Source organism: Schistocerca gregaria, unplaced genomic scaffold, assembly GCF_023897955.1.
Source record: "Schistocerca gregaria isolate iqSchGreg1 unplaced genomic scaffold, iqSchGreg1.2 ptg000350l, whole genome shotgun sequence".
Lineage (NCBI taxonomy): Eukaryota > Metazoa > Arthropoda > Insecta > Orthoptera > Acrididae > Schistocerca > Schistocerca gregaria.
Window position 1 is genome coordinate 217,494 of NW_026061810.1, and position 16,647 is coordinate 234,140.

Sequence of the window (16,647 nt, forward strand, 5' to 3'; positions counted from 1 at the left end):
GTAAATGGTCAACAGCAACTTTCAGACGGTTTCGTACTGCTCAATTGCTACATTAAAACGGTATGTTTCTTTTTCAGAACTGGAAAAACACGAGCGTGACAGCATTCGAACCTGTAATCTTCAGATCCGAAGTCCGACGCCTTATCCATTAGGCCACACGGTCACTGACGACCTACATTTACATGTATACGACTCATCTCGAAACGCTCACACCCCTGAGGATTTGTGTTTTCGTTCTACACAGCCGCTGCCCCTTGCTCTTTCCCACCCATTCGTTACATTCAACCTCTGACGTGACCGACCAAATATAGACTGAGAAACAAGACCACACACTTTGTGCATTCGAAATCGAAGGCAGGGCGTCCCTCGCCGCATTTGCTACGATTGCCATTTGCTACTTCTCCAGAAGCGGCGGCGACGACGACGACGACGACGACGACGACGACGACGACCGCGAGAGGCTCTGAGATATGTGAGAAATACATCTATAAAATGTAATTCAGACTGCCTCGTCCCACCTTATGCTGTACCGCTTTGGCAAATGCTTTATCTGCGCCATTCGCCTTAATCACATCTGAGAGTAATTCTTAAAAAAACGCCTGTTGCTAATTGTTCGTCATCACAGATACTGTTTGCTATACAGCCACGACGCGCAACTGATTTCCAAAATTCATCTTTCTCCTGTGAGGATGGATCTTACGACCACTGGTTTATTAGACCAGTGCTCTACCACTACGCTAAGGAGGCGCACCTAGTGGTACTCTTGAGTACTTCGTCCTTACGGTCGTCTGCATCATCAGACTTCAGCTGACAACACTTCATATTACCGGCTAATATTTGCAGCTATGGCGACCCATTACTGCTTGGCTACACATCTGACACGTAGCCGATGTGCTCTCCAAACAACAACACTTGCATTTCAGAACATGTCTTTCACACATGTCTACAAAATCACCTTCACCTTCAAATACAGCTTCCTTGCGACTGACAGAGACGTAGGCAAAGTTTAAAGTTGCTATTTCCATTAAATATCGTTAATCAGAAAAACGGTAATTTACACCTGCAGCGGAAAAAAATTCCGTTCCGCCGAGCGTGCGGCTCGAACCCACGACCCTGGGATTAAGATTCTGACCCTCTACCGACTGAGCTAGCCGGCTACCGTGTTGAATAGCTTCCGGGTAGCACGTCACACAGTACTCGTTTCGGTTGGGTGGTCCCATACAGTTTCTCTCCATGCTGCCTAATGTTTTCCTAACGTCACACTCGTCACGTACTTCACTTTTATGTCATAATCATTTCTGAGAGTTAAGAAATTGCATGACAACATATAGAGCTAGTGGCGTCAAAATTAACACACATACTTTATGTGACTCAAAAGCCGAACGAGTTACTTTACGACCTTGTTTTAGATGTGCAAGTGCCAGTCAAAACTCGCGGTGCCGGCACTCTGCCGACCATTTCGCTAGTTAACACCGGTCTTGTTGTGTGTGTTTCAAGCTCAAGAGCATCTCCAAGCAAAAAATGGTCAACAGCAACATTCAGACGGTTTCGTACTGCTCAATTGCTACATTCAAACGGTATGTTTCTTTTTCAGAACTGGAAAAACTCGAGCATGAGAGCATTCGAACCTGTAATCTTCAGATCCGAAGTCCGACGCCTTATGCAATAGGTCACTGACGACAAACATTTACAAGTATACTACTCATCTCGAAACGCTCACACCCCTAAGGATTTGTGTTTTCGTTCTACACAGCCGCTGCCCCTTGCTCTTTCCCACCCATTCGTTACATTCAACCTCTTACGAGACCGATCAAATATAGACTGAGAAACAAGACCACACACTTTGTGCATTCTGAATCGAAGGCCGGGCGTCCCTCGCCGCATTTGCTACGATGGCCATTTGCTACTTCTGCAGAAGCAGCGACGACGACGACGACGACGACGACGACGACGACTATCGCGAGAGGCTCTGAGATATGTGAGAAATACATCTATAAAATGTAATTCAGACTGACTCGTCCCCCCTTATGCTGTACCGCTTTGGCAAATGCTTTATCTGCGCCATTCGCCTTAATCACATCTGAGAGTAATTCTTAAAAAAACGCCTGTTGCTAATTGTTCGTCATCACAGATACTGTTTGCTATACAGCCACGACGCGCAACTGATTTCCAAAATTCATCTTTCCCCTGTAAGGATGGAACTTACGACCCCTGGCTTATTAGACCAGTGCTCTACCACTGAGGTAAAGAGGCGCGGCCTAGCGGTAATTTTGGGTACTTCGTCATTACGGTCGTCTGCATCATCAGACTTCAGCTGACAACACTTCATATTACCGGCTAATATTTGCAGCTATGGCGCCCCATTACTGCTTTGCTACACATCTGACACGTAAATGGTCAACAGCAACATTCAGACGGTTTCGTACTGCTCAATTGCTACATTCAAACGGTATGTTTCTTTTTCAGAACTGGAAAAACTCGAGCATGAGAGCATTCGAACCTGTAATCTTCAGATCCGAAGTCCGACGCCTTATGCAATAGGTCACTGACGACAAACATTTACAAGTATACTACTCATCTCGAAACGCTCACACCCCTGAGGATTTGTGTTTTCGTTCTACACAGCCGCTGCCCCTTGCTCTTTCCCACCCATTCGTTACATTCAACCTCTGACGTGACCGACCAAATATAGACTGAGAAACAAGACCACACACTTTGTGCATTCGAAATCGAAGGCAGGGCGTCCCTCGCCGCATTTGCTACGATTGCCATTTGCTACTTCTCCAGAAGCGGCGGCGACGACGACGACGACGACGACCGCGAGAGGCTCTGAGATATGTGAGAAATACATCTATAAAATGTAATTCAGACTGCCTCGTCCCACCTTATGCTGTACCGCTTTGGCAAATGCTTTATCTGCGCCATTCGCCTTAATCACATCTGAGAGTAATTCTTAAAAAAACGCCTGTTGCTAATTGTTCGTCATCACAGATACTGTTTGCTATACAGCCACGACGCGCAACTGATTTCCAAAATTCATCTTTCTCCTGTGAGGATGGATCTTACGACCACTGGTTTATTAGACCAGTGCTCTACCACTACGCTAAGGAGGCGCACCTAGTGGTACTCTTGAGTACTTCGTCCTTACGGTCGTCTGCATCATCAGACTTCAGCTGACAACACTTCATATTACCGGCTAATATTTGCAGCTATGGCGACCCATTACTGCTTGGCTACACATCTGACACGTAGCCGATGTGCTCTCCAAACAACAACACTTGCATTTCAGAACATGTCTTTCACACATGTCTACAAAATCACCTTCACCTTCTAATACAGTTTCCTTGCGACTGACAGAGACGTAGGCAAAGTTTAAAGTTGCTATTTCCATTAAATATCGTTAATCAGAAAGACGGTAATTTACATCTGCAGCGGAAAAAAATTCCGTTCCGCCGAGCGTGCGTTTCGAACCCACGACCCTGGGATTAAGATTCTGACCCTCTACCGACTGAGCTAGCTGGCTACCGTGTTGAATAGCTTCCGGGTAGCACGTCACACAGTACTCGTTTCGGTTGGGTGGTCCCATACAGTTTCTCTCCATGCTGCCTAATGTTTTCCTAACGTCACACTCGTCACGTACTTCACTTTTATGTCATAATCATTTCTGAGAGATAAGAAATTGCATGACAACATATAGAGCTAGTGGCGTCAAAATTAACACACATACTTTATGTGACTCAAAAGCCGAACGAGTTACTTTACGACCTTGTTTTAGATGTGCAAGTGCCAGTCAAAACTCGCGGTGCCGGCACTCTGCCGACCATTTCGCTAGTTAACACCGGTCTTGTTGTGTGTGTTTCAAGCTCAAGAGCATCTCCAAGCAAAAAATGGTCAACAGCAACATTCAGACGGTTTCGTACTGCTCAATTGCTACATTAAAACGGTATGTTTCTTTTTCAGAACTGGAAAAACTCGAGCATGAGAGCATTCGAACCCGTAATCTTCAGATCCGAAGTCCGACGCCTTATGCAATAGGTCACTGACGACAAACCTTTACAAGTATACTACTCATCTCGAAACGCTCACACCCCTAAGGATTTGTGTTTTCGTTCTACACAGCCGCTGCCCCTTGCTCTTTCCCACCCATTCGTTACATTCAACCTCTTACGAGACCGATCAAATATAGACTGAGAAACAAGACCACACACTTTGTGCATTCGGAATCGAAGGCAGGGCGTCCCTCGCCGCATTTGCTACGATGGCCATTTGCTACTTCTGCAGAAGCGGCGACGACGACGTTGACGACGACGACAACGAATATCGCGAGAGGCTCTGAGATATGTGAGAAATACATCTATAAAATGTAATTCAGACTGCCTCGTCCCACCTTATGCTGTACCGCTTTGGCAAATGCTTTATCTGCGCCATTCGCCTTAATCGCATCTGAGAGTAATTCTTAAAAAAACGCCTGTCGCTAATTGTTCGTCATCACAGGTACTGTTTGCAATACGGCCACGACGCGCAACTGATTTCCAAAATTCATCTTTCTCCTGTGAGGATGGAACTTACGACCCCTGGTTTATTACACCAGTGCTCTACCACTGAGCTAAAGAGGCGCGGCCTAGCGGTACTCTTGGGTACTTCGTCCTTACGGTCGTCTGCATCATCAGACTTTAGCTGACAACACTTCATATTACCGGCTAATATTTGCAGCTATGGCGACAAATTACTGCTTGGCTACACATCTGACACGTAACCGATGTGCTCTCCAAACAACAACACTTGCATTTCAGAACATGTCTTTCACACATGTCTACAAAATCACCTTCACCTTCAAATACAGCTTCCTTGCGACTGACAGAGACGTAGGCAAAGTTTAAAGTTGCTATTTCCATTAAATATCGTTAATCAGAAAAACGGTAATTTACACCTGCAGCGGAAAAAAATTCCGTTCCGCCGAGCGTGCGGCTCGAACCCACGACCCTGGGATTAAGATTCTGACCCTCTACCGACTGAGCTAGCCGGCTACCGTGTTGAATAGCTTCCGGGTAGCACGTCACACAGTACTCGTTTCGGTTGGGTGGTCCCATACAGTTTCTCTCCATGCTGCCTAATGTTTTCCTAACGTCACACTCGTCACGTACTTCACTTTTATGTCATAATCATTTCTGAGAGTTAAGAAATTGCATGACAACATATAGAGCTAGTGGCGTCAAAATTAACACACATACTTTATGTGACTCAAAAGCCGAACGAGTTACTTTACGACTTTGTTTTAGATGTGCAAGTGCCAGTCAAAACTCGCGGTGCCGGCACTCTGCCGACCATTTCGCTAGTTAACACCGGTCTTGTTGTGTGTGTTTCAAGCTCAAGAGCATCTCCAAGCAAAAAATGGTCAACAGCAACATTCAGACGGTTTCGTACTGCTCAATTGCTACATTAAAACGGCATGTTTCTTTTTCAGAACTGGAAAAACTCGAGCATGAGAGCATTCGAACCTGTAATCTTCAGATCCGAAGTCCGACGCCTTATGCAATAGGTCACTGACGACAAACATTTACAAGTATACTACTCATCTCGAAACGCTCACACCCCTAAGGATTTGTGTTTTCGTTCTACACAGCCGCTGCCCCTTGCTCTTTCCCACCCATTCGTTACATTCAACCTCTTACGAGACCGATCAAATATAGACTGAGAAACAAGACCACACACTTTGTGCATTCTGAATCGAAGGCCGGGCGTCCCTCGCCGCATTTGCTACGATGGCCATTTGCTACTTCTGCAGAAGCAGCGACGACGACGACGACGACGACGACTATCGCGAGAGGCTCTGAGATATGTGAGAAATACATCTATAAAATGTAATTCAGACTGCCTCGTCCCCCCTTATGCTGTACCGCTTTGGCAAATGCTTTATCTGCGCCATTCGCCTTAATCACATCTGAGAGTAATTCTTAAAAAAACGCCTGTTGCTAATTGTTCGTCATCACAGATACTGTTTGCTATACAGCCACGACGCGCAACTGATTTCCAAAATTCATCTTTCCCCTGTAAGGATGGAACTTACGACCCCTGGCTTATTAGACCAGTGCTCTACCACTGAGGTAAAGAGGCGCGGCCTAGCGGTAATTTTGGGTACTTCGTCATTACGGTCGTCTGCATCATCAGACTTCAGCTGACAACACTTCATATTACCGGCTAATATTTGCAGCTATGGCAACCCATTACTGCTTTGCTACACATCTGACACGTAAATGGTCAACAGTAACTTTCAGACGGTTTCGTACTGCTCAATTGCTACATTAAAACGGTATGTTTCTTTTTCAGAACTGGAAAAACACGAGCGTGACAGCATTCGAACCTGTAATCTTCAGATCCGAAGTCCGACGCCTTATCCGTTAGGCCACACGGTCACTGACGACAAACATATACATGTATACGACTCATCTCGAAACGCTCACACCCCTGAGGATTTGTGGTTTCGTTCTACACAGCCGCTGCCCCTTGCTCTTTCCCACCCATTCGTTACATTCAACCTCTTACGAGACCGATCAAATATAGACTGAGAAACAAGACCACACACTTTGTGCATTCTGAATCGAAGGCAGGGCGTCCCTCGCCGCATTTGCTACGATTGCCATTTGCTACTTCTGCAGAAGCGGCGACGACGACGACGACGACGACGACGACGACGACGACGACGAATATCGCGAGAGGCTCTGAGATATGTGAGAAATACATCTATAAAATGTAATTCAGACTGCCTCGTCCCACCTTATGCTGTACCGCTTTGGCAAATGCTTTATCTGCGCCATTCGCCTTAATCGCATCTGAGAGTATATTCTTAAAAAAACGCCTGTCGCTAATTGTTCGTCATCACAGGTACTGTTTGCAATACGGCCACGACGCGCAACTGATTTCCAAAATTCATCTTTCTCCTGTGAGGATGGAACTTACGACCCCTGGTTTATTACACCAGTGCTCTACCACTGAGCTAAAGAGGCGCGGCCTAGCGGTACTCTTGGGTACTTCGTCCTTACGGTCGTCTGCATCATCTGACTTTAGCTGACAACACTTTATATTACCGGCTAATATTTGCAGCTATGGCGACAAATTACTGCTTGGCTACACATCTGACACGTAACCGATGTGCTCTCCAAACAACAACACTTGCATTTCAGAACATGTCTTTCACACATGTCTACAAAATCACCTTCACCTTCAAATACAGTTTCCTTGCGACTGACTGAGACGTAGGCAAAGTTTAAAGTTGCTATTTCCATTAAATATCGTTAATCAGAAAAACGGTAATTTACATCTGCAGCGGAAAAAAATTCCGTTCCGCCGAGCGCGCGGCTCGAACCCACGACCCTGGGATTAAGATTCTGACCCTCTACCGACTGAGCTGGCCGGCTACCGTAATGAATAGCTTCCGGGTAGCACGTCACACAGTACTCGTTTCGGTTGGGTGGTCCCATACAGTTTCTCTCCATGCTGCCTAATGTTTTCGTAACGTCACACTCGTCACGTACTTCACTTTTATGTCATAATCATTTCTGAGAGTTAAGAAATTGCATGACAACATATAGAGCTAGTGGCGTCAAAATTAACACACATACTTTATGTGACTCAAAAGCCGAACGAGTTACTTTACGACCTTGTTTTAGATGTGCAAGTGCCAGTCAAAACTCGCGGTGCCGGCACTCTGCCGACCATTTCGCTAGTTAACACCGGTCTTGTTGTGTGTGTTTCAAGCTAAAGAGCATCTCCAAGCAAAAAATGGTCAACAGCAACATTCAGACGGTTTCGTACTGCTCAATTGCTACATTAAAACGGTATGTTTCTTTTTCAGAACTGGAAAAACTCGAGCATGAGAGCATTCGAACCTGTAATCTTCAGATCCGAAGTCCGACGCCTTATGCAATAGGTCACTGACGACAAACATTTACAAGTATACTACTCATCTGGAAACGCTCACACCCCTAAGGATTTGTGTTTTCGTTCTACACAGCCGCTGCCCCTTGCTCTTTCCCACCCATTCGTTACATTCAACCTCTTACGAGACCGATCAAATATAGACTGAGAAACAAGACCACACACTTTGTGCATTCTGAATCGAAGGCCGGGCGTCCCTCGCCGCATTTGCTACGACACTTTGTGCATTCTGAATCGAAGGCCGGGCGTCCCTCGCCGCATTTGCTACGATGGCCATTTGCTACTTCTGCAGAAGCAGCGACGACGACGACAACGAATATCGCGAGAGGCTCTGAGATATGTGAGAAATACATCTATAAAATGTAATTCAGACTGCCTCGTACCCCCTTATGCTGTACCGCTTTGGCAAATGCTTTATCTGCGCCATTCGCCTTAATCACATCTGACAGTAATTCTTAAAAAAACGCCTGTTGCTAATTGTTCGTCATCACAGATACTGTTTGCTATACAGCCACGACGCGCAACTGATTTCCAAAATTCATCTTTCTCCTGTAAGGATGGAACTTACGACCCCTGGCTTATTAGACCAGTGCTCTACCACTGAGGTAAAGAGGCGCGGCCTAGCGGTAATTTTGGGTACTTCGTCATTACGGTCGTCTGCATCATCAGACTTCAGCTGACAACACTTCATATTACCGGCTAATATTTGCAGCTATGGCGCCCCATTACTGCTTTGCTACACATCTGACACGTAAATGGGCAACAGCAACTTTCAGACTGTTTCGTACTGCTCAATTGCTACATTAAAACGTTATGTTTCTTTTTCAGAACTGGAAGAACACAAGCGTGACAGCATTCGAACCTGTAATCTTCAGATCCGAAGTCCGACGCCTTATCCATTAGGCCACACGGTCACTGACGACCAACATTTACATGTATACGACTCATCTCGAAACGCTCACACCCCTGAGGATTTGTGTTTTCGTTCTACACAGCCGCTGCCCCTTGCTCTTTCCCACCCATTCGTTACATTCAACCTCTGACGTGACCGACCAAATATAGACTGAGAAACAAGACCACACACTTTGTGCATTCGGAATGGAAGGCAGGACGTCCCTCGCCGCATGTGCTACGATTGCCATTTGCTACTTCTGCAGAAGCGGCGGCGGCGACGACGACGACGACGACGACGACAACGAATATCGCGAGACGCTCTGAGACATGTGAGAAATACATCTATAAAATGTAATTCAGACTGCCTCGTCCCACCTTATGCTGTACCGCTTTGGCAAATGCTTTATCTGCGCCATTCGCCTTAATCGCATCTGAGAGTAATTCTTAAAAAAACGCCTGTCGCTAATTGTTCGTCATCACAGATACTGTTTGCAATACGGCCACGACGCGCAACTGATTTCCAAAATTCATCTTTCTCCTGTGAGGATGGAACTTACGACCCCTGGTTTATTACACCAGTGCTCTACCACTGAGCTAAAGAGGCGCGGCCTAGCGGTACTCTTGGGTACTTCGTCCTTACGGTCGTCTGCATCATCAGACTTTAGCTGACAACACTTCATATTACCGGCTAATATTTGCAGCTATGGTGACAAATTACTGCTTGGCTACACATCTGACACGTAACCGATGTGCTCTCCAAACAACAACACTTAAATTTCAGAACATGTCTTTCACACATGTCTACAAAATCACCTTCACCTTCAAATACAGTTTCCTCGCGACTGACAGAGACGTAGGCAAAGTTTAAAGTTGCTATTTCCATTAAATATCGTTAATCAGAAAAACGGTAATTTACATCTGCAGCGGAAAAAAATTCCGTTCCGCCGAGCGTGCGACTCGAACCCACGACCCTGGGATTAAGAGTCTGACCCTCTACCGACTGAGCTAGCCGGCTACCGTGTTGAATAGCTTCCGGGTAGCACGTCACACAGTACTCGTTTCGGTTGGGTGGTCCCATACAGTTTCTCTCCATGCAGCCTAATGTTTTCCTAACGTCACACTCGTCACGTACTTCACTTTTATGTCATAATCATTTCTGAGAGTTAAGAAATTGCATGACAACATATAGAGCTAGTGGCGTCAAAATTAACACACATACTTTATGTGACTCAAAAGCCGAACGAGTTACTTTACGACCTTGTTTTAGATGTGCAAGTGCCTGTCAAAACTCGCGGTGCCGGCACTCTGCCGACAATTTCACTAGTTAACACCGGTCTTGTTGTGTGTGTTTCAAGCTCAAGAGCATCTCCAAGCAAAAAATGGTCAACAGCAACATTCAGACGGTTTCGTACTGCTCAATTGCTACACTAAAACGGTATGTTTCTTTTTCAGAACTGGAAAAACTCGAGCATGAGAGCATTCGAACCTGTAATCTTCAGATCCGAAGTCCGACGCCTTATGCAATAGGTCACTGACGACCAACATTTACAAGTATAATACTCATCTCGAAACGCTCACACCCCTAAGGATTTGTGTTTTCGTTCTACACAGCCGCTGCCCCTTGCTCTTTCCCACCCATTCGTTACATTCAACCTCTTACGAGACCGATCAAATATAGACTGAGAAACAAGACCACACACTTTGTGCATTCTGAATCGAAGGCCGGGCGTCCCTCGCCGCATTTGCTACGATGGCCATTTGCTACTTCTGCAGAAGCAGCGACGACGACGACGACGACGACGACGACGACGACGACTATCGCGAGAGGCTCTGAGATATGTGAGAAATACATCTATAAAATGTAATTCAGACTGCCTCGTCCCCCCTTATGCTGTACCGCTTTGGCAAATGCTTTATCTGCGCCATTCGCCTTAATCACATCTGAGAGTAATTCTTAAAAAACCGCCTGTTGCTAATTGTTCGTCATCACAGATACTGTTTGCTATACAGCCACGACGCGCAACTGATTTCCAAAATTCATCTTTCTCCTGTGAGGATAGAACTTACGACCCCTGTTTTATTAGACCAGTGCTCTACCACTGAGCTAAGGAGGCGCGGCCTAATGGTACTCTTGGGTACTTCGTCCTTACGGTCGTCTGCATCATCAGACTTCAGCTGACAACACTTCATATTACCGGCTAATATTTGCAGCTATGGCGACCCATTACTGCTTGGCTACACATCTGACACGTAGCCGATGTGCTCTCCAAACAACAACACTTGCATTTCAGAACATGTCTTTCACACATGTCTACAAAATCACCTTCACCTTCAAATACAGTTTCCTTGCGACTGACAGAGACGTAGGCAAAGTTTAAAGTTGCTATTTCCATGAAATATCGTTAATCAGAAAAACTTTAATTTACATCTGCAGCGGAACAAAATTCCGTTCCGCCGAGCGTGCGGCTCGAACCCACGACCCTGGGATTAAGATTCTGACCCTCTACCGACTGAGCTAGCCGGCTACCATGTTGAATAGCTTCCGGGTAGCACGTCACACAGTACTCCTTTCGGTTGGGTGGTCCCATACAGTTTCTCTCCATGCTGCCTAATGTTTTCCTAACGTCACACTCGTCACGTACTTCACTATTACGTCATAATCATTTCTGAGAGTTAAGAAATTGCATGACAACATATAGAGCTAGTGGCGTCAAAATTAACACACATACTTTATGTGACTCAAAAGCCGAACGAGTTACTTTACGACCTTGTTTTAGATGTGCAAGTGCCAGTCAAAACTCGCGGTGCCGGCACTCTGCCGACCATTTCGCTAGTTAACACCGGTCTTGTTGTGTGTGTTTCAAGCTCAAGAGCATCTCCAAGCAAAAAATGGTCAACAGCAACATTCAGACGGTTTCGTACTGCTCAATTGCTACATTAAAACGGTATGTTTCTTTTTCAGAACTGGAAAAACTCGAGCATGAGAGCATTCGAACCTGTAATCTTCAGATCCGAAGTCCGACGCCTTATGCAATAGGTCACTGACGACAAACATTTACAACTATACTACTCATCTCGAAACGCTCACACCCCTGAGGATTTGTGGTTTCGTTCTACACAGCCGCTGCCCCTTGCTCTTTCCCACCCATTCGTTACATTCAACCTCTTACGAGACCGATCAAATATAGACTGAGAAACAAGACCACACACTTTTTGCATTCGGAATCGAAGGCAGGGCGTCCCTCGCCGCATTTGCTACGATGGCCATTTGCTACTTCTGCAGAAGCAGCGACGACGACGACGACGACGACAACGAATATCGCGAGAGGCTCTGAGATATGTGAGAAATACATCTATAAAATGTAATTCAGACTGCCTCGTCCCCCCCTTATGCTGTACCGCTTTGGCAAATGCTTTATCTGCGCCATTCGCCTTAATCACATCTGAGAGTAATTCTTAAAAAAAACGCCTGTTGCTAATTGTTCGTCATCACAGATACTGTTTGCTATACAGCCACGACGCGCAACTGATTTCCAAAATTTATCTTTCTCCTGTAAGGATGGAACTTACGACCCCTGGCTTATTAGACCAGTGCTCTACCACTGAGCTAAAGAGGCGCGGCCTAGCGGTAATTTTGGGTACTTCGTCCTTACGGTCGTCTGCATCATCAGACTTCAGCTGACAACACTTCATATTACCGGCTAATATTTGCAGCTATGGCGACCCATTACTGCTTTGCTACACATCTGGCACGTAGCCGATGTGCTCTCCAAACAACAACACTTCCATTTCAGAACATGTCTTTCACACATGTCTACAAAATCACCTTCACCTTCAAATACAGTTTCCTTGCGACTGACAGAGACGTAGGCAAAGTTTAAAGTTGTTATTTCCATTAAATATCGTTAATCAGAAAAACGGTAATTTACATCTGCAGCGGAAAAAAATTCCGTTCCGCCGAGCGTGCGGCTCGAACCCACGACCCTGGCATTAAAATTCTGACCCTCTACCGACTGAGCTAGCCGGCTACCGTGTTGAATAGCTTCCGGGTAGCACGTCACACAGTACTCGTTTCGGTTGGGTGGTCCCATACAGTTTCTCTCCATGCTGCCTAATGTTTTCCTAACGTCACACTCGTCACGTACTTCACTTTTATGTCATAATCATTTCTGAGAGTTAAGAAATTGCATGACAACATATAGAGCTAGTGGCGTCAAAATTAACACACATACTTTATGTGACTCAAAAGCCGAACGAGTTACTTTACGACCTTGTTTTAGATGTGCAAGTGCCAGTCAAAACTCGCGGTGCCGGCACTCTGCCGACCATTTCGCTAGTTAACACCGGTCTTGTTGTGTGTGTTTCAAGCTCAAGAGCATCTCCAAGCAAAAAATGGTCAACAGCAACATTCAGACGGTTTCGTACTGCTCAATTGCTACATTAAAACGGTATGTTTCTTTTTCAGAACTGGAAAAACTCGAGCATGAGAGCATTCGAACCTGTAATCTTCAGATCCGAAGTCCGACGCCTTATGCAATAGGTCACTGACGGCAAACATTTACAACTATACTACTCATCTCGAAACGCTCACACCCCTAAGGATTTGTGTTTTCGTTCTACACAGCCGCTGCCCCTTGCTCTTTCCCACCCATTCGTTACATTCAACCTCTTACGAGACCGATCAAATATAGACTGAGAAACAAGACCACACACTTTGTGCATTCGGAATCGAAGGCAGGGCGTCCCTCGCCGCATTTGCTACGATGGCCATTTGCTACTTCTGCAGAAGCGGCGACGACGACGACGACGACGACGACGACAACGAATATCGCGAGAGGCTCTGAGATATGTGAGAAATACATCTATAAAATGTAATTCAGACTGCCTCGTCCCCCCTTATGCTGTACCGCTTTGGCAAATGCTTTATCTGCGCCATTCGCCTTAATCACATCTGAGAGTAATTCTTAAAAAAACGCCTGTTGCTAATTGTTCGTCATCACAGATACTGTTTGCTATACAGCCACGACGCGCAACTGATTTCCAAAATTCATCTTTCTCCTGTAAGGATGGAACTTACGACCCCTGGCTTATTAGACCAGTGCTCTACCACTGAGGTAAAGAGGCGCGGCCTAGCGGTAATTTTGGGTACTTCGTCCTTACGGTCGTCTGCATCATCAGACTTCAGCTGACAACACTTCATATTACCGGCTAATATTTGCAGCTATGGCGACCCATTACTGCTTTGCTACACATCTGACACGTAAATGGTCAACAGCAACTTTCAGACGGTTTCGTACTGCTCAATTGCTACATTAAAACGGTATGTTTCTTTTTCAGAACTGGAAAAACACGAGCGTGACAGCATTCGAACCTGTAATCTTCAGATCCGAAGTCCGACGCCTTATCCATTAGGCCACACGGTCACTGACGACAAACATTTACATGTATACGACTCATCTCGAAACGCTCACACCCCTGAGGATTTGTGGTTTCGTTCTACACAGCCGCTGCCCCTTGCTCTTTCCCACCCATTCGTTACATTCAACCTCTTACGAGACCGATCAAATATAGACTGAGAAACAAGACCACACACTTTGTGCATTCTGAATCGAAGGCCGGGCGTCCCTCGCCGCATTTGCTACGATGGCCATTTGCTACTTCTGCAGAAGCGGCGGCGGCGACGACGACGACGACGACGACCGCGAGAGGCTCTGAGATATGTGAGAAATACATCTATAAAATGTAATTCAGACTGCCTCGTCCCACCTTATGCTGTACCGCTTTGGCAAATGCTTTATCTGCGCCATTCGCCTTAATCACATCTGAGAGTAATTCTTAAAAAACGCCTGTTGCTAATTGTTCGTCATCACAGATACTGTTTGCTATACAGCCACGACGCGCAACTGATTTCCAAAATTCATCTTTCTCCTGTGAGGATGGAACTTACGACCCCTGTTTTATTAGACCAGTGCTCTACCACTGAGCTAAGGAGGCGCGGCCTAATGGTACTCTTGGGTACTTCATCCTTACGGTCGTCTGCATCATCAGACTTCAGCTGACAACACTTCATATTACCGGCTAATATTTGCAGCTATGGCGACCCATTACTGCTTGGCTACACATCTGACACGTAGCCGATGTGCTCTCCAAACAACAACACTTGCATTTCAGAACATGTCTTTCACACATGTCTACAAAATCACCTTCACCTTCAAATACAGTTTCCTTGCGACTGACAGAGACGTAGGCAAAGTTTAAAGTTGCTATTTCCATGAAATATCGTTAATCAGAAAAACTTTAATTTACATCTGCAGCGGAACAAAATTCCGTTCCGCCGAGCGTGCGGCTCGAATCGACGACCCTTGGATTAAGATTCTGACCCTCTACCGACTGAGCTAGCCGGCTACCATGTTGAATAGCTTCCGGGTAGCACGTCACACAGTACTCCTTTCGGTTGTGTGGTCCCATACAGTTTCTCTCCATGCTGCCTAATGTTTTCCTAACGTCACACTCGTCACGTACTTCACTTTTATGTCATAATCATTTCTGAGAGTTAAGAAATTGCATGACAACATATAGAGCTAGTGGCGTCAAAATTAACACACATACTTTATGTGACTCAAAAGCCGAACGAGTTACTTTACGACCTTGTTTTAGATGTGCAAGTGCCAGTCAAAACTCGCGGTGCCGGCACTCTGCCGACCATTTCGCTAGTTAACACCGGTCTTGTTGTGTGTGTTTCAAGCTCAAGAGCATCTCCAAGCAAAAAATGGTCAACAGCAACATTCAGACGGTTTCGTACTGCTCAATTGCTACATTAAAACGGTATGTTTCTTTTTCAGAACTGGAAAAACTCGAGCATGAGAGCATTCGAACCTGTAATCTTCAGATCCGAAGTCCGACGCCTTATGCAATAGGTCACTGACGACAAACATTTACAACTATACTACTCATCTCGAAACGCTCACACCCCTGAGGATTTGTGGTTTCGTTCTACACAGCCGCTGCCCCTTGCTCTTTCCCACCCATTCGTTACATTCAACCTCTTACGAGACCGATCAAATATAGACTGAGAAACAAGACCACACACTTTTTGCATTCGGAATCGAAGGCAGGGCGTCCCTCGCCGCATTTGCTACGATGGCCATTTGCTACTTCTGCAGAAGCAGCGACGACGACGACGACGACGACAACGAATATCGCGAGAGGCTCTGAGATATGTGAGAAATACATCTATAAAATGTAATTCAGACTGCCTCGTCCCCCCCTTATGCTGTACCGCTTTGGCAAATGCTTTATCTGCGCCATTCGCCTTAATCACATCTGAGAGTAATTCTTAAAAAAAACGCCTGTTGCTAATTGTTCGTCATCACAGATACTGTTTGCTATACAGCCACGACGCGCAACTGATTTCCAAAATTTATCTTTCTCCTGTAAGGATGGAACTTACGACCCCTGGCTTATTAGACCAGTGCTCTACCACTGAGCTAAAGAGGCGCGGCCTAGCGGTAATTTTGGGTACTTCGTCCTTACGGTCGTCTGCATCATCAGACTTCAGCTGACAACACTTCATATTACCGGCTAATATTTGCAGCTATGGCGACCCATTACTGCTTTGCTACACATCTGGCACGTAGCCGATGTGCTCTCCAAACAACAACACTTCCATTTCAGAACATGTCTTTCACACATGTCTACAAAATCACCTTCACCTTCAAATACAGTTTCCTTGCGACTGACAGAGACGTAGGCAAAGTTTAAAGTTGCTATTTCCATTAAATATCGTTAATCAGAAAAACGGTAATTTACATCTGCAGC

General features: G+C 45.7%; 2 non-coding genes across 2 annotated transcripts; both read right to left on the minus strand.

Annotated features, from left to right (window-relative positions):
• Window positions 1-12,374: 12,374 nt before the first annotated feature.
• Window positions 12,375-12,446, minus strand: Trnai-aau (transfer RNA isoleucine (anticodon AAU)). Its single transcript has one exon. It is a non-coding gene; the product is annotated as a tRNA-Ile (tRNA).
• Window positions 12,447-16,254: 3,808 nt separating this feature from the next.
• Trnai-aau (transfer RNA isoleucine (anticodon AAU)) lies at window positions 16,255-16,326 on the minus strand. Its single transcript has one exon. It is a non-coding gene; the product is annotated as a tRNA-Ile (tRNA).
• Between the last annotated feature and the right edge of the window lie 321 nt (window positions 16,327-16,647).